Source organism: Athene noctua, chromosome 21 (genome assembly GCF_965140245.1).
Source record: "Athene noctua chromosome 21, bAthNoc1.hap1.1, whole genome shotgun sequence".
Classification (NCBI taxonomy): domain Eukaryota; kingdom Metazoa; phylum Chordata; class Aves; order Strigiformes; family Strigidae; genus Athene; species Athene noctua.
In genome coordinates this window covers 7,101,010-7,115,565 of record NC_134057.1, presented here as the reverse complement: position 1 = coordinate 7,115,565, position 14,556 = coordinate 7,101,010, and positions in this window count along the sequence as shown.

Here is a 14,556-nt window from a genome sequence, read left to right as displayed (position 1 = left end):
GCAGGTGGCCCAAGCAAGACTACCAGCTAGAAGATGTCATCATTAGCATCTACAAGTTACCTTCTTGCTCTAACTTATTCCCCAAGCTTCTACTGACATGATTTCTCTCAATTTTTTTTCTTTCCTTTCTTTCTTTCTTCCCCCCCCTTAAAAATGCTGGGAGGATTGCATTACACCACTTTGGTCCTTGCACCTTTTCATGTTGCAGGTAGGGACACATTGTCCAATATACATTGTGGTTCCTTTCTGAAGCTCTGGCAACATAAAGCAACCATAAGCAATCCTAACTCATAAGTCACGATAGGTTCATGACTGCTTTAGTCAACGCTGTGCTGCAGAGGACATAGAGGATTGCAGCAACTCCTGTTCTTAATCTTTCAGCGGCTGAGAGTTCACCCTGAGGCAGATGCTCAGAGATTCATTCTGATCTTGTTTGGACCTTGGTAAGTCAGGAGTAACTTCTAGGCAGTAAATTGAATTATGTTGTGGATGGGGGCAAGAGGCCAGAACAGACTACATTTCACCTTTTATTCCTAGGCATTTACTTCTTTTTTAGTCATTTAATTTAAAAGGGGATTAGAATTCTTCTTTGAGCTGCTTTTCTACCCATCTTTATTATTTACTTTTCATTTGTTTGATGTCAATACATGATGTTTTCTTTCTTAATCACTTGCTAGCATGGTAATTTTTCTTAAAATGTATTCAGATCACAACAATTTTCTGGCAAAGAGAAGCACGAAATCCACTACCCTTGAAATCTGCATCCGTATGGAGGAAAATATACCCTTTCATATTTCACTGTCAGAAAAGAATAGTAGCAGTGGAGTTATACTTAGGTATTGAACCTTGCAATATTCAAAAGAGGAGCGAAATAATATATAAAGGATGCTGATTTTTCTCTCACTTATAAAGCATGTATATTATTTAACTGACAATGTTCAGATAATAATTTGTTATAAAAACCTGCATGTGTTTCAGAATAATGTAGGAGGATGACACTGAACAGACTGTCATTACTGTCCATATGGCTGTGGTCTCAGACTCCCTAACAGAGTCTTCTAGCCAGTTAGAAGGCTAGAGAAAAAGCTGGTCAGATTTCCAAGTCTGTCTCACTTTCCTTGCCCTGAATGCTAATCCTAGTTTAAGGTGGAAAACGTCTTCTTGAAATATTGCATAAATGTAAATGCTTAGCACATACTTTCTACTTCTGTTCTTCAAGCTGTTCTTCTATAATTTTCATACATTACACAGAGAGTGACAGAAATTCAGGAATTATGTGGGCATCAAACTTGTGAAGAGAATCTGTAGATCCTGTGGATAATTTAATTATTATTTAATTTACCTGCCTGGGAACAGCAGGATAGAGCTCAGAACTTGTTGATTTGTGTGAACAAGACCTACAAGTTTTCTCTTCTGTCTCTTGACTTCGGGAACATAATCTTCATATGAGCTGGGGAACAACTGTTCCTGAACTGAAAACTGACTGGGAACTAGATCTGTTGAATTCTATAAATAAGCGTTCTGAATGTTGAGTCTTTCTCATTTTATATAGTGTTGTGAAGTTGTGTATGTTAGTATATTAGTTATAAGCAGAGTTATAATGTCAAGAAGAAATATTGAAGCCAATTTCCTCATTCATAAATGACAGAATTTGGGAAATTATCTCATATGTCTCATAACCCCTGGAATTTTTCGGCGCCTTCCCCAAACTAAAAGTGCCCCAATCACTGTTTTTATTTCTCTTTACCTAGCAAGGCTACTTGCATACCGTGACATCCTTATTTCTTTTTTAACTCAGTTTTAGCCTGTCATCCACATCCTTTATGGTAAGATTGTAACTGAGATGTTTTTCTTTCACAGAAATACTTTCTCATTCAAGAGAGGTTCACTGGGAGATGTACCAGGATATACTGAGGTAACTGGGTCCAGTGAATATTGATGTGGAGGACAGAGGAAAGACAAGGCTGTATCAGATATTGACTATTTACATTTTACCATAGTAATTCACAAATTCCTTCTGTGTCCTTTTTTGGAATTCAGCATTAACTGAGTAGCCTTTTAGCTACTACTCTAAAACCAATGGGTTCCAAGTTCTTCTCCTTCCCTTAAATGTCAGGGATCTAGAGGAAAATCCCTTCAGCCTAAGTAGCTCATGCAATACAAGAGTTCATTGCTCTGCAGATGGAATTGAGCAGAACTTGAGCCAAAAGGTGTGAAAACTTTCTACTGTATAAAATTAAAAATATACATTAACCAGTTAAGCAAGATATGGAAAGCTTATCATCCACTGTTGGACAACTACTATTAAGTACATATTTTCCTCACTGTTTTTCCTTTAAATTTTAACTAGATGATGGATTAGTATTAACCTGTCATAGGGCAGCCGTTGTCAGTATGCTATCTCATTGCTGATATTTCTGTGGAACCTGGGCATTCTTAGAGAGCATGTACATGATGTCTGTGTATTCTTTGCTTAATCCATTATTTTGTTCCACCTGAGATGAATCTTTGTTCTTTTTCCAAATACACACCCTTTCTTTCCTTTGTGAGAACCTAGGCCTGGTTTGTACCAGGGGTAGAGGGGATGGTGGTGCCAGTCTTCTTTTGTTCTTCCTTTCACAGGAACCATTTGGACCCCAGAGTGACCATACTGATGTATTACATGTCCCTGAAGCCCCAAAATGTTCTGTTTCTATTGACGCTGCCAGTCCTCTGACTGTTTTCCTGTCACCTATCACTGGTTGTTATCTATACTCCTGTAGTATCCTGCTACCACAGTGAAGATTTGGGCCTGCTTCTTGGTGTGGAGAGTGAGTCAGTCCTGGATAGCTTCTGTCTTGGCTACTTTTTACTTTGTGTCTGCATTTTAGCACATACCATTAGTAAGAGCCCTCAGGCATGCCTGTTTGGCTCTTCCCCTTCTTTGCCATTATATCTGAGCACCTGATTGATGTAAGTAGCATGTTAGCAGATGGCAGATATTCTTTTCCTGTCAAATAGATAACCTAAAAAAAAAAAATGTCAGCTTTATGAAAAAAGGGCCAGAAGCCCGTTCTTTGGCTATAATTTATCAAAGTATATATCATTTCTGTTTACACCAGGTACTCACACGGACCCCAATCTTTAACAGTTGTGCCCTGCACCTTCACCGTGTTATTTCAGAGCAAATGACAAGACGACAGTTTCTTGGGCTGCCTTATTTTTTCTTTGAAGAAAAAGATAATCACCATTTATCTAAAGAAAGTCCGTGAGCCAGTGGCGTGTCCACTGAATGTGTAAACAGCTGCCCACATAGCCTCTTTTCCCTCTGCTCTCTGATGTAAAGCAGTCTGAGTATGATAGGGGAAAAGAACTGAAAGGCATAAAAAAGGTCAATAAAGATTTTGCTCTGAATGTAGTATTAGTTCTATTGTACTTGGATATTGCACACTGGAAGAATACTCAGAAGATAAGTGGAAAAGTGCTTGGTTTGTTATGATGTTTTAGACAGACAAGTCAATCCTGCTTTAGATAAGCAGCAAATCTAATTGGCTGCATTCACTGAAACTGGAGTTGTATCACAAAAATATAATATGTACATTTAACTCTCTTTTTTCTTTTTAAGATGTTTCAGTATTTCACCGGCAAATGCATAGATTTCAATAGCATTCTTTTGATTTTTGTCAATTTAGATAAATGTGCCTGGAAAGTACTGTAAATATAGATTTTGCTTGCAGTATTTGCACAGGGAGTTCCATTAAATGTGTACATCCAGGGGGCAAAATTAATCTGAAATTAATAATGTAGAGCACTGCAAGAAGACTAGCAAGGGTGCTACAAAAATGGGATCTAAAAATCTTACCCAACTAAATTTTTAACATTGTACTCAGAAGGAGTGAGCAAACATTATATATTCAAGAAATGTTTGCCAAGTCTGCTGCAAGAAGTGTAGACAGCTAAAAGATGTCAACAGGGAATATTGTCATAACACTAAGAATAATGTGTTATCTAGTGCTTAACACTGAACACCATGTAAACAATTAATCACAGAATAGAAACTACTGAAAACAAGCAGTAGCATGTGAGTTGCATTCACAGCCTTGCACTAATCAGGGAAGTTGTGTTTATTGCTTCCGACGGATAAATCTTTTTCACTTTTTTTGACATGATATGTCAGCATCTTAAACACCTACATCTTATTTCTGGAGGGAGAGTGAATACAAATCTTTATTTTTCTGCAGTGGGATGAACCTTGTAAAGAGACAAAAGTAATGAGAAATAGGATTGATAAACCTTAGGGTGCAATGCTGTTGTTCATAATATATAGTTTCATATACACACATGTATAAAATAGCAATAATGCAAAGGCAGCCATTTTGCTATAAAATGCCATGGCATTATTTTAGTTACGGTGCAAGAACTGGTAGTAGGGGGTTTCAAAGTCCTAATGTTGTGAAAAGAAGAATTCTTTGTGCATGAAACAGGTTTCACAGTATGTCACCTTACAAACCTTGTGTATTTTACACCATACCTATATTTTCCAAATTAGTGAAGAATATTCTATCTTGATGGGAAAGGACAGTATTTTGGTACAGAAGGCTGGTCTTGACTTAAGTGGAGAATGTGGCCTGAGATCTCACAGGAGGTGGCCAGCTGGTGTTCCGGGGGCTAAAGCACTGTGAGCAGTACAGGTGAAGGCCCTTGTCTGGACGGGGCTATGCACCATCAGTGGGGCTGAGAGGTCACTGACACCTCAGCTGGTGAGCAGCAGTGAGTTATTGGAGGCCAGAGTTTATCAGAGCTGGGATTACCCGTTGTCACTCCTGGTTTTCACCCTATGCACAAGATGTCAGCTTTCAAAGAAGCGACCTCTTTCTCTGTCCATGGAAATAGTGTTTTGCCACTTAATTTAATGAGAGCAGGATTCTCTCATTGCCATAAATGAATCAAAAGTGGCCTGTTTTGCTTGCAAAGGATTTTCCTCTAAGCTTCTGAGACCAAAGCAGGTCTCAGACTAGGAAGCAGGTCTGAGTCTTGTCTGAAAGTCCCACCTGAAGAGACAATTATCATGAGCTTTGTTACTGAAACTTTATCTTGCTACCGGTGTTAAAAATCTTAACAATAAGGTATTATCTTTTTTCTCTGGGCAGGAGTTGTTTCCAGTTTGATAGATGTCTCATCACAAAAGTTAGTACGTAAACTAGTTGGTCTCGTTCACATTTGGAACTCAAGGGGAAGTTGAACCTATCTTCATTTTGGCTAAAAAGTTCACAAAGGCATGAAAGATTAATCTATTGTTAACATTTGCCTGCAGCTATTTTTAAAATGCATTAGTTGGTTTCTGGGAAATTAATTAATCCTAAAGGAATTATCAAGTGTTCTTAGCTTTGTGTTTTTTATACAGGACTCGGTCCCTACCAAAAGACACAGTATTTCAACAGCAAAGCATTAAAGGGGTAAGTTCAGAGCAATGCAACTTGACCTTTACAGCTTCCCAGCTCAGTAGAACTCCTGTAAGACTCATTTTCATAAGTCACAAAGTGACTATTACACTATAAAAGGGAGCAGTAAATGTGCTAATATTTCTGGTATTTAAACTGGTTTCTCATATTAAAAATATCCCCTTAGAAAGACACTGAAGTCCATATAATAATTTAATATCATGGGAGTCAGGCCAGTCTGCAGGACCCTTTTATGCCTATTCTACTTCTATATTCTCTAGTCAGGCATGTCTATCACCCACTTTCCTGCCAGAGACAAGGTGCTGACTTTATAAACCATTTCTGTTGAGACATCACCCTTCAGATCTCTTCAGAATTAAAAACTACTGCTTTAGAGACACTGAAGTCTCTACCCCAATTTGTATTGTAAATTCCTTCTCACAGTGTTGAAGTTGTTATAAATCACTGTCTGTAGCATTCCTATTATGTCTGATAGGACAACTTCACTAATGATGCTCCAGAATAGGTATCATTAGCGAAGCCTGCAGGGAAAGCAGGGATGGAGCATTACTGGCTGTGCTGTGATGCCCTTCGTAGACACTAGACTCTTTCTGATAAGTGTGAATTAAAGACCTGTAATAATGGACTTGAGTGCTAACGCTAAAGTGATAAATGTCATCACTCCCTACACACGGATGTGACATGAAGTATGAAACATAAGGCAGGAATGGAGGAAGTGTGTGAAGAAAAACTGAGAACTCGCAAAATAGGTGAAAAAAGATGGGATGTGCTATAATAGGATACACACAAACAAGTTTCAGTACTTAAAATAGGAATAATTACAGAATCACAGAATCATCGAGGTTGGAAAAGACCTTGAGGCTCCTCCAGTCCAACCATGACCCTCACCCTGACCGTTCCCAACTGCCCCAGATCCCTCAGCGCTGGCTCAGCCCGACTCTTCAACCCCTCCAGGGACCCCGGGGACTCCCCCCCTGCCCTGGGCAGCCCATTCCAACACCCAACAACTGGTTCTGTAAAGAAATACTTTCTAATTATTATAAGAAATACAACTAATTATTATTGCAATGATCTGAAGATGTTAATGGCTCACAAACTGAATGTGAGTCAACAGCATCATGTTGTCAAGAAAAAGGCAAGCATCTCACTGAGGATAAGCAAGATGAGAGTCTGCAAAACAAGATGAGGCAGCCTTCTGCTTTACTTCACACTGCTGAGGCCTCAACCATAGCACAGTGTCTGGCTGTGGGCATGCATGTTAAGAAAGATGTGGGATAGTTCACAGAGATTCTAGAAGACAGCAGCAAGAACTATTAAGCGTATCAAAAACATGACCTGTGAGGACAGAGATCAGGAACCGAGCTTTATCTAGAGAAGGAGAAAATGGAGGGGAGACATGAAGTTATTATTCATCTATCTATGAGACAGCTGAAATGAGAAAGTGAATCTTCTCCATCTGTACTGCTGTTGGGATAAAACATAATAGGTTTATCAGGTGGGATTAGAAGCCAGGAAAATTTGCTATTCACTGGAGTGATTAAATTATTGAAGAGATCATGGGATTTTGCAGATGTTACAGAGTTGCTGCTGGTTGTTGTCTTGGATCCAGTAGGACAAATTATCAGGAATTGCTTCAGTTGATCCGACCTTTTGGCAGGAGGGTATCTGTGATGACGTCCTGAGGTCGATTCCAGGGGTACTGTCTTTAGTATTATAAACTACACAGGGATGAGAAGGATTGAATCTATCCTGTCAGCTCCATGTTAGTGGAAAAAGGTGGACACATACAAGTATTTGGGGTTTCTCAGCCATTAGAGCTGCACAAATGTGGATTAATTCAGCTTTCCCATTGATTGTTGCCTGCCTTGCTGCCTGGATGAGATCCCTCGGACACCCACAGGAGGCTGGAGCAGGATTTCTGTACAGTCAGCTTCTGACCTGGATTTTACATTGAAAAACATGGACTTTGCCTGACGTGCAGCTAATACTGAGTAGCAAGGCAGGCTTTTCAACTTTCTCCTGCATCTGCTAATTTATTTCCTGTGCTTTTCCAGGATCTGTGATGTGGAGCTAATTTCATGGTTTACACTGTATAGGCTCTGCAGCCAGGAACAAACTTTTGTTCTGAGTTTGCACAGCACCTAGTGCAATGGACCTTCACAGTAGCACAATGAAAAACAGTAATAATGGCACGGAGGGAGTTGTTCCATCACTAAGGAGTTTTTTTCTGTAGCTTTCTTGTGGCTCTGTACATCTCACATATAATGACAGCACAGAGAGAGAGCAATCTCTAAGCAAGCCTATCAAACTGACAGCTTCTTACTCCTATTCACTGCAGGGCAGTCACATGCCAGATATTAAAAAGAGTGCTTTAAAAATACCAAAATGAACAATAACATCTGTAAGGCACCAACAGCGAAGGCAGTAAACAAAACAAAATGAAGTAGCACACACAAGGGGTGGTATTTTTTTAGCGTTTGTTCCCCTTAAGGTATAAATAATTTCTTAGATGATTGACACATAGGATTGAATTAATCTGAAAAGCTTACTTACTTGCATCCTTCGAAAACTGTTGGCCATACATAAGCCTGGGGAAGTTACATAACTGTAATCCAGAGTTGCGCATTCAAGTATTTGCCAAATAAGTTTAGAAAAATTATGTTTCTTAATGCTTCTGTAAGAAGTACTTCATAATTCTACAAGAAGATAACAAGCCTGTTATTCCTCCGTATATTTTGAGAACATAGATGTTTACCTCTGAAGTCTCAATGCAGCAACCTGAATATCCAAAAGAACAACAGTCACAATTGATTTTATGATAGTTCATTTGTGCTTCCATTTTTAAACATTTTTGTCTTCAAATTGATTTGTTGATCTTGAAGGTGAATTTTTCTTGTCCAGGAAAGTGCAGTCTAGTGGTGCATGTTTAAAAGGCTCAAGTTTAAAAGCATCACTGTCACTGTCGGGTTTTTTTATTTTGAGCTTTTGTCCCAGGCTCCCAGTTTCAGGTGTAAGTTGTATAAAAAGGGGAATTAAATACCTGTGACTTTGCTCTTTTGAGCATCCGTTTGTGTGTGACTCTCACTGTACGATCAGTCACAAACCACTGCTGCTTGCCACTAGCTTGGAACCCAGAAGCAGGAATCCTGCCCTAAATACACATTAAAAGGTTCAGTATTAACACGAGGCCTGTAATAAATGTCCAGCAATGAAGGCAACACAGCTCACATCTCCTGAAAACTGACTCAGTGGAGGAGGACCCCCTTTTATGGTAGTTCTAGAAATTAAAATAAAGACTTGCCATTCTGTCAACTGTTAGCAAATGTGGCACCTATCCTCCTCCTGTTGTCTGGCTTGAATCTGTGTCTAAGTCAGGGAGCAGAGAGTACCAACTTTGTTAGGCGATTTGGGAGCTTCTGACCCAGAAATAACTTCTGCTGCCATTGCTCTCCATATGCTCAGGCATCCAATGTGGATAGTATTTATATAATAAAAAGAACACATAAAAATGTGAACAGTAAATGTAGGTCCTCTGGCACCATAGCATCACTTAAACACTACTGCTTTTATTCCTTGGATGAAACTCAATACACAGCCAAGAGCCGTAAAAGATGTGGGGGGTGTTGTATGTGTGTGTCTATGTGTCCAGGAGTCACATGGCCATTCAGAAACAAAGGCTTATAGGTTTGTTTTGCTCCTCTTCCAGTAGCTGTGATGGATAGGCCTGCAATTTCTGCATTCACTACTGTTTCTTTAAATTGTCTTTTTCATGTGCTCAGCAGGGGGGTGGGGAGAACAGGTGTGTACTTGATAGACTACTGGTATTTAAGTGGTGATCTGGGAAGTGTTAGGTTTATGTTTTCTCCTTTTTCTTATGAGCAGTCTTGACTTTTTTTCCCCTCTCCTCTACCGCCTTTTATTTCATTTTTAATACCAGCTAGTTTCAATTTCTTCATGCATCTGTTTCTTAATTTCAGTTCATTTTAACTTCTTCCCCTAATGTAGGTTACTCATGCATGTATATACTAAGCATTTAAGACTGAATTCTTTTAATGAGTGTTTGGATTCTCTTTGATAGAAAATCAAGATATCCTGTGTCCCTGTAACCCTTGTCTCATTAGTCTCTACCTAAGTGATGTGGAGAGTATAGGCCCTAAGAGATCAAGGCCAGGTTTCAGAAATCTGTCACCCCTTCCCCTTCTCCCTCTGGAATCTCATGATTTTTTTTTTCTCTTTTGGATTCTTAAAGTACTCAAATAATTATTAGCCATTTAATTTAAAAAAATAACAAATTTGACAGATCATACTTGCTTTACATGTATTTGTCTTCATAAGGTATGTTATGTTCTTCTAAGGTGAGGTGAGGTGGGACCCACTGGGGTTGTAGAGATAATGAGATAGCAGTGAGTCACTAGTGTGGTTGGGGAACAGGCTTGTGGAACAGCAAGATTTGGCATGCAGGTGAGTTATAGCAGGAAGCGAAGAGTCTGTATCTCCTACATAAAGACTGCAGGACTGCCAGGAGAGGCACTGAGCAGCTAGTCAGACCTCCTCGTGACTGAAGAGGTCTGATGACAGAGTGTGCTTCTACTCAGAAAGGTACTGAGTTGGTTAAAAGCAAAGACACACTGTTGTTTTGAGCTTTCTCCATTTTAAAGGAAACATTCCAGGTTTTATTTAGACAATATCAGGCTTTTTTTGCATTTAAAAGACTTTCAGTCTTTTGAGGAGAATATCCTGTGGGGAGGTCTAGCTGGATCTACCTCAGAGCACTGGCCACCTTTTTCTCTGTCTCTCTGTCAACTCTTATGATAATTATGGTACTCTACTTCCACACAAGCAACCGTTTGTTCAGATGTGCCACATGGGTCTGTGTGGTTTTTCCCTCCAGATAAAGTCCTTTGTCATTTTATTACATCTGGGAATTTCCCCTACATTGCCACCATTCTAGCAGTCTGTAGGCCATCTTCTGTCTCCTCTTGTCTGAAAGCTGCACAGGCTCTACAGCTATTGCATTTTGAGGTGGATCTGTAGTCCTTGATCTCTTGATGTCTTGATCAAGCCCTCGTGAGTGATACACATTCTCATTGCTTCCAGATATACCATAGGTTTGTTAGAAATCCCATGCTGTTCACATATTTTGTGTGGTATACATAAAAATGTATAGCAGAACTTTCTCCTCACTGCAAACACTGTGGGCAGTTCAGAGCATAACGAGGTCTTACAATTGCTTCCCCTCAGCCAACAGTTGGGTTATCTGTTTTGCATCAACAGAAAGTCCTAAATCCAGAATTATACTAAGTAACAAGTTGATAATATTTATCAGAGTTGTTTTCACTGGTTTAGGTGGTTTGCTGAATCCAGACCCAAAGGAAATTAAATACTTGTAACACTGAAATGTGGCTGAAGATTGAGAATTTATGTATGTAAGTCTGGATGTTGTTTTGGGCATTGCTTATTTTTAAGACTTGTTTGCATTTGGAAGATGAATGCTGGATGAATTTTCTGATGGGAAAAAATGTACGGTTTCAAGTAAACAAAAAAAGACAAGAAACATACCTTCAAGCTAGCTCATCAAGTTTTAGCTACAGAGTTTAACATTTCTTGAATCTAACAACTTTACATTGTATAAGCAGAGTTCCTGAAGAGCAAAGACAGGCAATTTGGTAAATCTATTGTCTGCAAAATACAGTTTGTGTGACTAAGGCAAGAAGAATGATTTAATGTAATAATGTTCTAAAACTTTAAATTTAAAAATGCTGTAATTAGTTATATCAAAATATAGAAATAGGTTTATTTAAAGTCCATCTATTTTCTCATTATCTTGTGTCTACTCTGGTATAATTAAAGTACAAATGAAATAAATTTTAAGTGCAGGGAGTAATTTTAGCAACAGTCGAGTTTAAAAGGTAGTGGAAAGAAACTAAACGGTGTGTCAAATCTCTTCAGATCTTAAGTTAATAATATTGAAAATCCTGTAGGTCATGTTTACTTTCATAAAATTACCATGCAAAAACATCAGCAGGCAAAATACAATATGCAAATTGAAGCAAGTCAAATGATATGAAGAATGCCTTGAACAAATAGCTATGAGGGACATGTACTTATACATAAGCATTAGTGTAACTCCGTAAATCTACTTAATTAGACTTAATTACAGTACTGCAGAAGTCAACACAGAAGCTGTAAGATGTGAAAAGAGACATTTTACATGTTGCTGTAGGGATCATTGTATTTATGCAAGACATTGACATGGCTTTAAAGGGCTAATTGAAACAACTGGTTTTGACTACACTACCAATATGGAAACAGAGCAACTGAAACAACGACAAGTGCCTCAGGACTGCTCAGGAATCAGAGCTGTCATCTGTTCTGATTTCCACATGTCATATCAAAAGCCCTCTAATGTCTTGCTCAAAACTTTTTATTCAAAGAAACACACATACACCCAACCCCAAATCTCATCAGAATATTTTAATTTCACCATGAATAAAACATTGCACAATTCTGTCAACATGCCTGGAAAAAAGCAATGATAAACTATTGCTACCCTGAGTCACCTAGCTGGGAAAAGGTTAGAGCCTGACATTGATATCACTCACATTGACATAAATCTTAAGAGATTTTGTGACAGTTAGTGGTGTTACTCCAGTGAAGAACTGGTCTGATACTAAAATCAGGTCTACAGTTTATCAAAACCACTAAAGGGAGGGTAGGATTGCAAATACTGGAGTGAAAAGAGCATTTTGTAAAGTTAACTGTGAAACGCAAAAAGTTCTCTCTATGCTGTATTTTTCCAAACACAGTAACTGGTAAATACAATCATTTTCTAAAGCCAATAGCAAGGCTTCCAACACTCACCCACAGCATGGCTCTATCCAATTTAGGACGTTACGGTCTGGGTGGGTGGAGAACTAATTGGGTGGTCAGGTCAGAAGGTAATTTTTAACAGGACATATTCTGCTCAGAGGGCCACGACAAGTGTACCACAAGGCACCTGCTCTGCTTATCCTTTTCAGCATCTTTGACAATGACCTAGAGGAGGTGATAGAGTGCAGACTCATCAAGTTTCCAAATAAGAAGCACAAGGGCACACAAAAGAACCTGCAGCTGGGAAAGAAGAACCTGGAGCAATGATGCTCAGCTCTGCTGAAAGAGGCCTGGGAGTCCCGTCAGGCAACAAGCTGGGCATGAACCTGCAGTGTGTCCTGGCAGCAAGGAAGGCCAAAAGCATGCTCAGCTGTACACACCATGGCAGAGCCAGACTGAAGGAAGTGCTTGGCACTTGTGAGACCACACCTAGACACTCTGTCAAGTTTCAGGACCATCAGTACAGGAAAGACGCTGATAAACCAAAGCGATTCAACAGAGAGGGCCACCGAGATGCTTGGGGGCTGGAGCATTTGTCCTGTAAGGTGAGGCTAAGGAAACAAGCTTGTTGCCTAGAGCTGGGAAGGTTTCTGAGGCACCTAACAGCAGCCAGCTGGAACCCTGGAGGAGGTTATGAAGAAGATAGAGCCTCTTTCACAGTGGTGCATAGTGGGAGTACAAGAGACAATGGGCATAAATTAGAACAAGAGAGGTTTGGCCTGGCTAAAAGGAAAAACAGTCCCGTAGTGAAGCAGTTTGCCCAGAGAGGCTGTGCAGTCTCCATCCTTGAAAGTTTCCGTGATGCAGCTAGACAAAGCCCTGAGCAACCTGACCAGACCCCACAGCTGACCCTTCTTTGAGCAGGACGTCAGACTAGATACCTTCTGACATCCCTTCCAAACTCAGTTGTTTTGTGTTTCTGTGATTTCATGATAATTTTTAAAACTAGGTTTTCAGAGTGTTTCCATACTCCTCACTTTCTGGAGTTTATTCAGGGAATTAATGCGGAGGATGACAGTGAAGCAGATCAAGATTTTCAACAGCATTTTGAAAATAACTTTGAGAAAAGTTATTTTTTTTCACAGTTGTTGGTTTTTGTTTTGTTTTTTTTTTTTAATCATAGCCAGAGTTAGGGGAGATGCAAGATGGAGATCATAGAATCGTATAGTGACATAATCAGATAATGACCCAGGAGAGTCATACCGAGATGCAGAAGGAAACAGTGCTGCCTCTGAAATGTAAAATCACTCTACTTTCCCCTCCTTCCATTTACATTGCTCCTCACAGTCCTGGACATGAATCTTCTCCATGGGAAGAGTTATGAGGTATGATGGATCTGGGGAAAGGAGAGGATAAGGGGGATCCTGATTTACTAAGACAAAGAATACTTTACACATCCAATACTGTCTACTGCTAATTAATGCAGTTAAGGGGATAGAAGAGATAAATTTCACTAGAATTGCTGTTCTCAGGAAGGATGACATCTAATCTAAAAAAAAAAAAAAGGATAAAGAGCTTTTCTGTGCTGAAAGCTTTAAGTGAATAATTTCAGAAGCATCTTTAACTCAAAGTAACGATAAATTTAATACCCTGGGGCAGCTCCTCAGGTGGTGTGAAGTAGCATGGATCCACCGGCTTCTGTGGGGTAAATCTGATTCATACTGATGGAGCATGAAGACCTAAAACCCCTTCTAGGCAGAAGGAGCAGGTAAATGTCTCTATATATGGAAAAAAAAGCTTAGAAAGATCCTGTCTGAGAGTAGAATATTACCACAAAAAGGGCAATAGATTAAGAAGCCACTTTCAGGACTGAGGAAAGCAAAAAGGAAGGTTTTTTTCTTGGATCAGAAAGAAACACATCAGTGAGATAAAGAGACCATCTGGCTCCTGGAATCCCAAAATATGAGAGTTCCTGAGGTTGAAATTTCTTCTTTAGGAAAGACTGTTCAGCCTACCTGTCACTCAGTAATAGGAAAATATGTTAAAAAAAATTATTAGGGCAGAAGAAGAATCTGGAATTGTGAAGTCCAGAGAGGTGAAATAAAGTCACTTCGGACAAATTGATAAAGCACATCACGAGGATGAAGAGCATATTTCATGGAAGAAATACCTGCCACAATTACCACTACACTGAACTGAAAATTGAATTAGATACCTGTTCTTATGTAGAGAGGGGAAAAAAGGTTCAGAATGTTTTTTTCCAGTGCATTGCCGTAGGAATTTTGATTTATCAGTCTGAAGGAAT